Genomic DNA, 9,393 nt, shown 5'->3' with positions numbered 1-9,393 from the left:
TCCTGTTCCTTTTGTATCTTCTAAGGGCACAGCTGTGTGGAGATATTAAGAGAACAGAGGCTAGCTTGAACAGAAAGGAGAAACGGAACTGGCGTTATCACTTGTTGGTGCGCTAAGACCTCACACACCCGATACACATAACCACAAGAAGAAAAGAAGGTAGCTTATGATGCCCCGATCTGCTGGGGAAGGGTGGAACCAGCCATGACTATGCATTTTTAGTTCTCCTATTTAAGACCTCTGTATTCTCTGTAAGATCAAGCTCTTGGTCTTACACTCGAGAGTGTGGGGTTGACCAGCTTCATTACTGCAATTCTTATTAAATAAAGGTTGGTTGTTTGAAGAAATAACAAAGTCTCTCTCAGTTTGACTTTCCACTACAAGTGCCTAGAAAATGTTTCTTAAATCATCCAGGATTAAAGCAGGTTTGTGGTGTTTGCTGTATGCCCTATGCCAATGATCATCATCCAGTCTCCTGCAGCCATGACGGCAGATGTTGTACTGTATCTGACAGCCTGAACCTCCTGGAGACTCTCAAAGAGTCCATTGAGAACAACATGCTCTACGTCAAGGATGTTGAGGAGGACCTCCTGATAAGCCGGATCAACCAGGCCGTGGCAGGTGACCAGGAGGCCAGAGAAGGCTGCCTTCATCAACACCCTCCCTAGACTGGGGTCTGATGATGAAGGGATCGCCCTCCTCCTCTACACTACCAATCCAGAAGAGCTGGCCATCTACCCAACCCCAAACACCCAGACTTCTGCCTGTGGGACCTGCCACCCATGCCAGCAGCCTCACCCTTTGACCAGGAGGCGTAAATGGAGCTGGTCAAGTTCCTGTGGTACAACGTGGTGGTCATGGCATTCACTCAGAGTCTCCAAGACAACAACGTGGTGGAGTTCCTGGAGGCCCTCTCGGTGCAGAGGGACATGGTGTACTTTGCCCAGCTGGCCTCAGAGAAGGATACGGAGAAGAGCCTGGAAGAGAGACGGGAGGCCAGCCTGAAGGTGCTGAAGGCCCAGGGGGTGGCCCTGCCTAAGGTGTTCGGGATGAGTCCCTCCTGTCTGTAGAAACTTGACTTCCCAAACCTCCTGTATGAGAGAGAGAGAGACCTCCCAGAGATCAGGGGCCACACTCTCCTCCTGGCCCTGAACACTCTCTCCCAAGCCCTGTGTCACCCAGAAGAAGGACGCCTTCAAGCCCCGGTGTGGGCGGTCGCCTCGCTCTTTGGTGGGGTGTCAGACATCCCTGTGCCCCTGGTGGCCTGCATGGCGGATGCCAGCATGTGTTGATCCTCACCAAGGCCAGAGCCTCGCTCTGTTAGGATGACGAGTCCGTAGAGTGGTTGGCAGGGCAAAGTGGTGTGAACATGATTAACTGACTGTGTGTGCACGTTGTTTTCTAAGCCTTGAAATAATTGAGACATGGATTGTGTATGTGTGCCATTCAGCGGGTGAATGGGCAAGACAAAATATTGAAGTGCCTTTGAACGGGGTACGGTACTAGGTGTCAGGCTCAAAATTAGGAATATGGTCTTAATGTTTTGTACACTCAGTATATATCAGTGGTGGTCGGTGCGGTATAAGATGAGTGAGGACGATTCTTTTTTTCATGAGCATGGCCTCATTCTAATGCAGCATATTTTAAGACTGTCATTCAAATTCTATTCACCCAGTTCAATGTAACAGCAATAGGTTTAGGCTACGAACGGATATAAAAATGTTCCCTATACCCATCATGAGGTTGCTATGACGTAGGTGCACACAGGTCGAGATCATTTTGGGGGGTGACAGTGACACCCGGACAGACAGAAGCACATTCAATACCGCCTTGCACACGCTTACCTGCATCTAGCTGATCTAGGTTGTAATCATTAGTATAACAATTGTAAACGAGAGAATCTAATGGACAAATTCAGGTATTTTTATCCCCATTTCGTTCCGTTTGCTTCCGTTTAAGAAACGTTTTCAACAGAATCGGCATAATAAATACACCCTTGATCATGCGTAAACTGTTCACTTTTATAGCAGCCCCGTTGTATTCCTTCTCATATCTATACACTCTCATCTTCTCTTGTGGAGTTCAATGCACAAAACATCAGCTGTATGTGACCAGGTGAAAAAACCTTTCCAAGTCAAACCATATCATAGCCACAACACACAGGCTACATCGTTGTCACCATATTAACTAGTAAGTAATGTCATAGTCAACATAGTTCATAGAACTAATGCGTTAGTAAACCCCCTACAATCATGCAGTAATGTTACAGAGTACAGTTAGTAAGCAGTTTAGCACTTACAACATAAATTAGTCAAACTAAAAGCTTACCTTGACTTGAAGGAATTCTGGTGTTCTGTTGGAAAGTCATAGCCAGCCAACTAACATAGCATCCTTCTGTTTGAGCGGGGGTTTTGAGTGGGTTAAATTGGCTAGCTACATTTGCTAGCTAAGTAAGTGAAAGTGAAAAATAATTACGAAATATTTCTCTCTCTCTTAATTTTTTTCAATTGAAAGTTTTATTACGTTTTCTTGTTTTTCAACCAGCAAAACACATTCCACACTCACAGATGTGGCAGACATAAATAATATAATATAAAATGTAAAACAAAACAAACAAACTTGCAGCAGCACTATCAGTGTTCCTATTGGTCATTTCCAGCTTTAGCTGAGACAGTGAGCAAAGAATGAGTTTCTACAGCACCTTACACAACATGTATCTGCTCATTTCCCTAATCCCCCCATTCACTCTGTCCAATTTGAAATATAGTTGAGTAGTGGGGACCAGAGTCTATCAAACCTGGGCTGTCTCTTGCGGAGGTCATAAGTGAGCTTTTCAAGAGCAAGAAAGTCAACAATCTGGTCAATCCACATTTTAAATTTAGAAGAAGTATTAGAAGCCCACAATAGGAAAACTAATTTCTTAGCAAAGGATGTGATAGTCATAAACACATTTTCTCTGTCAGGATCAATAACAACATCCTGCTGGGCATTAAGAAGATAGATACAAGGGTGATATCAAACTGTACATCTAGTATTTTCTGTGCAGCAGAATGTATAGATTGCCAAAATCTGGTCATCTCTCTACAACTCCAAAATACATGCATATAGGTTCCACTTTCAGAGGTACATCTTTTACAATCAGGACAATTGGCTGTATTCATTCTATGGAGTTTCACTGGGGTGTAATACAATTTGTACAAACATTTGATTAATTCATTTTTCTATTAGTAGAGGAGCAGTATACCCGATTGCAAACATCCGCCCATAACTCATTGCTAATAGTCAGACAAAGGTCCTTTTCCCAGATTATTTTCAGAGGAGTAAGGGAGGAGCCTCCTTTCTCAGAAAGGAGTCTATAGATGTAGGACATTTTGCCTTTGATGGATTGTGCTGTGACAAGAAGGGTCTCAACTTTATTCAGCTGAGTTCTAAACTTCCCCTTGGAAGTAAAATGAGGAAATTACATGTCTAATTTGAAGATATATTTTTTTTAATGAATCTTGGCACATTGAATTCAATAGTTCAATCTAAGGAGGATGTTCATACGGATAACATTGATTCTTCGACTAAGATAATTAGGAGGAAGATCCAGATTTGGAGATCGTTCTGATTCGATCCAGGAGTGGAAGAAACTTTTCCTTGAAAAGGCAATTCAGATCTGGTGTTACAAAGATCCCAAGGTATTGAAACCCCTGTGTCTTCCATTGGAATGGACAGTGTCTTCATAGAGCTGTTGAGTGTAAGATTAAGAGGGCAAACAGTGGATTAGTTCAAATGTATCTTGTATTCTAAAAACTTGCCATACTGAGCAATTGTATCTAAAATGAGAGGGAGGGATTTCTCAGGGTTGGATATGTAGAGCAAGACATCATACTCGTAGAGCGAAATCTTGTGCTGCAGGCCGCCTGCAGAAACACCCATAATACTTGGATTGCTCTTATCAACTCTGCCAAAGGCTCCGCTCCCAACAAGTGGAGTGTGGACAGCGAGCATCCTAGTCTTGTGCCTCTTCCTAAATAATTTAGACCATTAGTAGTCACCATGGCATTTGGATGAGAGTATAGGGACTTAATCCATTTAATAAAGTTTGGGCCCATATTGAGCTTTTCTAAGACTGAGAACCGAAAGCTCCACTCCATCCTGTCGAATGCCTTCTCGGCATCCATTGAAGCCAGCAGGACAGGGGTCTTCTGCACGTTTACTTGATCAATAATATCAAATAGACGGCAAATGTTATCAGAAGAGTGTCTGTCTCTAATAAATCCAGTTTGATCCACTTTTATTATTTTGCGAAGAAGAGTGTTTAGTTTTTTGGCGAGCAATTTGGTAATTATTTTGTAGTCGAAATCCAACAAGCTTATGGGCCGGAAGGACGAGCAGGATAGAGGTTCCTTGTCTTTTTTTAGCAACACTGTAATGCGGGCTGTGTACGTAGAGTCTGGGACTATCACGTATTTCTAGGAGTGGTGGGTGTAGAGTCAGGCGCAGAGAGTAAACTTCCAAAGAAATCTGTTTATTGCGCGTTGTCTAGCCAAACAAACAGGCAATGCCCATAGAACACGTATGTCTCCAAAACAGGGAAAGAACACAACAGCACCACTGACAGTAAAGATAAACCCGCACAAAAGCAAGCGGGCACTAAAAGTTTAAATAGACTAAATAATGAACCCAAATGAGCAACAGGTGAAAACAATCAGACAAACAGAAAGGAAAAAGGGATCGGTGGCAGCTAGTAGACCGGCTACTCCACCCCTGAATCTGGGCTCTGTTGCCTTGGAGACGGGCGCTCAGGAGATTGTGCGTTGTGTCTGTGAGGTGGAAGTGGAAAACGATTTCATAAAACCGAGGCACTAGCAGGCCAGAGCACCTGACACCCGGCTCCCGCAGTGCGCCGACACCGGCCTCGAGGACGACCTGGGGGGCGAGGCGCAGGGCGATCCGGATGGAGGCAGTGGAAATCACTCAGCATACCTGGATCTAAGATGTCCTCCACCGGTACCCAGCACCTCTCCTCCGGACCGTACCCCTCCCAGTCCACGAGGTACTGCAGGCCCCTCACCCTGCGTCTAGAGTCCAAGATGGCGCGTACCCGTGTACGCCGGGGGCCCCTCGATGTCCAGAGGGACCTCCGGTACCTCACCTTCCTGCAGGGGAACCAGCATATTATGTTATGTGGTATTATAACATATGGTATCATATCGTATTGTACCACGCTACACCATAGCATCCCACTCTACATGTCAGTCATATCCTTACCTCCACTCTCTCTTCAGACGCCCCTGTCCTTCTGGAAGAGTCCAAGTGCACGGTGGTGAGGGAGGGAGTCCAGTGTGTTAGCATGGCTACGGGTAACCCTGAGCCCATCATCAAGTTCTACCTCCCCGACAAGAACATCACCATCAAGGACACGGAAGGACACTGTTATGTTTTGTTAATTACTGATGTTCCCTTTAAGGATGGAGCACCCTTGGTCATGCGCAGTATTGTTCTATGTTATTCTGGTACTAACTAGTTTGAGTAAATGTGAAGCTCCAGTTCAATTGCTTGTATTCAGAGTCTTATTACATAAATAAGTACGAAGTGTTAAGACACTACAATGGCGACGAGGATGATTACCTGCAGTGTGCATCACGAATACAGATGGAGTTCGTAGGAAGATTTTGACCCTGTAGCACAACAGCTAGCAAGCAGTGAAGACGAGGGGAGAGCTGACGAGAACGAGGCGGCAGATCAAAGACCCGTGGAGCCGGAGGTAAAGAGAATGGCTAGCATCGGGAAAATAGATGTGTTTGATGACACGCAAGAAAACTGGGCAACTTACATTGAACGACTGGAACAGTACTTCATTGCAAACGACATTGCTGATAACGAAAGAGTACCAGCGTTGTTGAGTTTAATTGGCCCAAAAACATACAGTTTGCTAAGAGATCTGACTGCCCCTCTGAAGCCCTCAAATAAAACATTCACAGAGATTGTGGAGATATTGCAAAATCACCTATCACCTAAACCACTCCTCATCGCGGAACGTTTTCGGTTCCACAAGAGAGATCAGAATGAGGGCGAGGGTGTTAGTACATATGTAGCAGTGTTGAAGAAACTGTCTGAACATTGCCAGTTGGGAGAGAACCTAAATGACACATTAAGGGATAGATTTGTTTGTGGACTGAAACATGAACACATTCAAAAACGTTTGCTCACAGAATCAGAGCTCACGTTTGCAAAGGCTGTTGAAATTGCTGTGGCTATGGAAATCGCGACTAAAGATGCATTTGAGTTGCAAAGTAAAAGAAGTACTGACCTGTCACAAATTTCCCTGCACAAGTTTTCACGCAGTCGACAGCGACCCCGTGTGGCCGAAAAATGCAACAGGTGTGACAGAGATGGTCACAGAGCAGAGGACTGCCGTTTCAAAGACGAAATTTGTCAGAAATGCAGTAGAAGGGGGCACATTCAAAGAGCATGCAAAGTAAAATTCAGTCACAACAGGAAAACTGAGAAAATTAAAGGGTCTGTGAATGCACTAGCAAAGAACAGTGGCAGTGATTCAGATGAACGATTAATTGGTACAATGGAGTTAAACACAGTGACTTCTCCCAGCAGTAGCATAATATGGGTGACACCAGATATCGAAGGCAAACCCCTCAAAATGGAGCTGGACACAGGATCTGCAGTGTCTATAATTTCCACTACTGTCTACAATGAGCACTTTAAGGCTATCAAGCTGAAGAACACAAATGTGTTGCTGAAGACATACTCAGGAGAGAGATTGAGCCCAATGGGGGCGTTGCAGGTCAGAGTGCATTATGGGGGGAAAAACACAGCAGTTACAGCTGTATGTGGTGCCTGGAACTGGCCCCCCATTATTTGGCAGGGAATGGCTTTCAAAAATAAAGCTGAATTGGTGTGACTTGAAAATGCTCCACACGTTCCAGTCCAAAGAGAAAGGTACAGACCAAACACTGGAACATTTGCAGAAGAAATACAACACAGTTTTCAGTGATCAGATGGGAACAGTAAAAGGCTTCACAGCAAAACTTGTACTAAGAGATGACGCAACCCCAAAATTCTGCAAAGCCAGATCTGTTCCATACTCCCTGAGACCAAAGGTGGAAGCGGAAATCAATCGCTTGCAGGATACAGGGATCCTGACGAAAGTGGACAGAAGCGAATGGGCCACACCCATAGTTCCTATTGTGAAGAAAGACGGGTCTGTTAGAATGTGTGGGGACTTCAAGGTAACTGTGAATCCAATGTTGCATGTGGACCAATACCCCCTACCACGTCTGGATGACATCTTTGCTGCACTAGCTGGTGGGAAACACTTCAGTAAAATCGATCTGAAACAGGCTTACCTGCAGCTACCGGTTGAAGAGAGTTCCAAACAGTACCTGACAATAAACACACACAAAGGTCTATACAGGTATAACCGCCTGGTTTTTGGCATTGCATCAGCCCCAGCCATTTGGCAACGAACTATTGACCAGATTTTGCAAGGAATCCCAGGAACCCAGTGTATCCTGGATGACATGATCATAACAGGACGCACCGACAAAGAGCACCTGGCTAACCTGGAAGAGGTCCTGAAAAGACTGAAAGAGTATGGTCTACAGGCAAACTTACAGAAGTGTGAGTTCTTCAAAGACAAGATTGTCTTCTGTGGACATGAGATTGACTGCAATGGATTGCACAAAACACAGGACAAAATCGAGGCAGTGGTACAGGCACCACGACCACAAAATATCACAGAAGTGAGATCTTTCACGGGACTGAACAATTACTACAGAAAATTCCTCCCAAACCTTTCAGCAGTACTCCAGCCTCTAAATCAGCTCCTGGAAAAGAATAGGACGTGGCGGTGGACAGAGCAGTGTGAAAATGCATTTCTGGAGGCAAAACGGCTCATAACATCTGAACAGGTCCTGATGCATTACGACCCTGAAATGCCAGTGAAGTTGGCTTGTGATGTGTCCCCTTGTGGATTAGGGGCAGTCCTTTCACACACACTGAAAGATGGGTCAGAGAGGCCAGTTGCATTCGCGTCACGAACATTGAATGATGCAGAGAAAAACTACTCACAAATCGACAAAGAAGCACTGGCACTAGTGTGGGGCGTCAAGAAATTCCACCCACACCTATATGGCAGTGTTTCACACCGGTTACAGATCACCAGCCGTTGCTTTCCATTTTCAGTCCAAAGAAAGGCATTCCGGCAATGACAGCAGCCAGGTTACAGCGATATGCCCTGTTCCTTGCCAGTCATATGTATGACATTGAGTTTAAGCCGTCGTCCCTCCACACAAATGCAGATGGATTATCCAGACTGCCGTGTACAAGAGAAAGACAAAGGAGGGTGGATGCAGTGGACATGTTCCATACCGCTCAGCTCGAGGCACTACCGGTCACAAGCACAGTTATCAAACAGGAGACAAGGAAAGATGTGACCTTGTCAAAAGTGTACACCTACACCATGTCAGGATGGCCAGCTACTGGCAGAAAGGAGCTGACTCCGTATTTCCAGCGGAGAAACAAAATGACAACGTACCAAGGATGTTTGATGTGGGGAATGAGAGTCCTGATACCCCAGAAATGCCAACATCTAGTCTTGCAGCAACTACATGAAGGTCATGTTGGAATTGTCAAAATGAAGCTGCTCGCAAGGAGCCACTTCTGGTGGCCAGGTCTGGACCAACAGATAGAAAATATGGCAAAGAACTGTAGTGGATGTTTGGAAACCCTTCACATGCCTGCTCCTGTCCCAGTCCACCCATGGGAATGGCCCGCAGAGCCATGGCAGAGAATTCATGTGGACTACGCTGGTCCCTTTGAAAAGCACATGTTTCTGGTTATAGTTGATGCCCATTCCAAATGGCCAGAGGTGTTTTGCACTGACTCCTCCACCTCAGCTCAGACGATAGAGTGTCTCAGAACAACGTTTGCACGCTTCGGTTTGCCACTGCAGCTGGTAAGTGACAACGCGCAAGCTTTTGTAAGTGACGAGTTTACAAGATTCATGTCAGTAAATGGAATCAAACACTCAACCTCAGCTCCGTACCACCCTGCCACCAATGGGCTGGCAGAACGCTTTGTGCAAACCCTAAAGCAAGGACTCCGTGCAGCAAAACGAGACGAAGGGACTTTGCAAACAAAACTGGCCAAGTTCCTGGCCTCCTACCGAAACACCCCACATGCCACGACAAATGAAAGCCCAGCCACACTGGTGTTCGGGAGGCCTCTCCGCACACAGCTGGACATCATGAAGCCAAACAGGCGTAATGAAGTGCTGAACAAACAAGCCAAGATGCTCTCCGGTGGCCGGGAGCGCCATCTCCAAACAGGACAGGAAGTGATGGTGCGAGACTACAGAAGAGGAGGGAAATGGACAAAATGGACCGT

General features: G+C 45.6%; 1 pseudogene; it reads left to right on the top strand.

Moving 5' to 3' along the window:
- The first annotated feature begins 443 nt into the window (after window positions 1-443).
- LOC112222566 lies at window positions 444-1,381 on the top strand (annotated as a pseudogene).
- Window positions 1,382-9,393: the final 8,012 nt, after the last annotated feature.

This window comes from Oncorhynchus tshawytscha, unplaced genomic scaffold, assembly GCF_018296145.1.
Source record: "Oncorhynchus tshawytscha isolate Ot180627B unplaced genomic scaffold, Otsh_v2.0 Un_contig_307_pilon_pilon, whole genome shotgun sequence".
Lineage (NCBI taxonomy): Eukaryota > Metazoa > Chordata > Actinopteri > Salmoniformes > Salmonidae > Oncorhynchus > Oncorhynchus tshawytscha.
The sequence above is the reverse complement of the archived record's forward strand: the minus strand, read 5'-3'. Positions and strand labels throughout refer to the sequence as shown.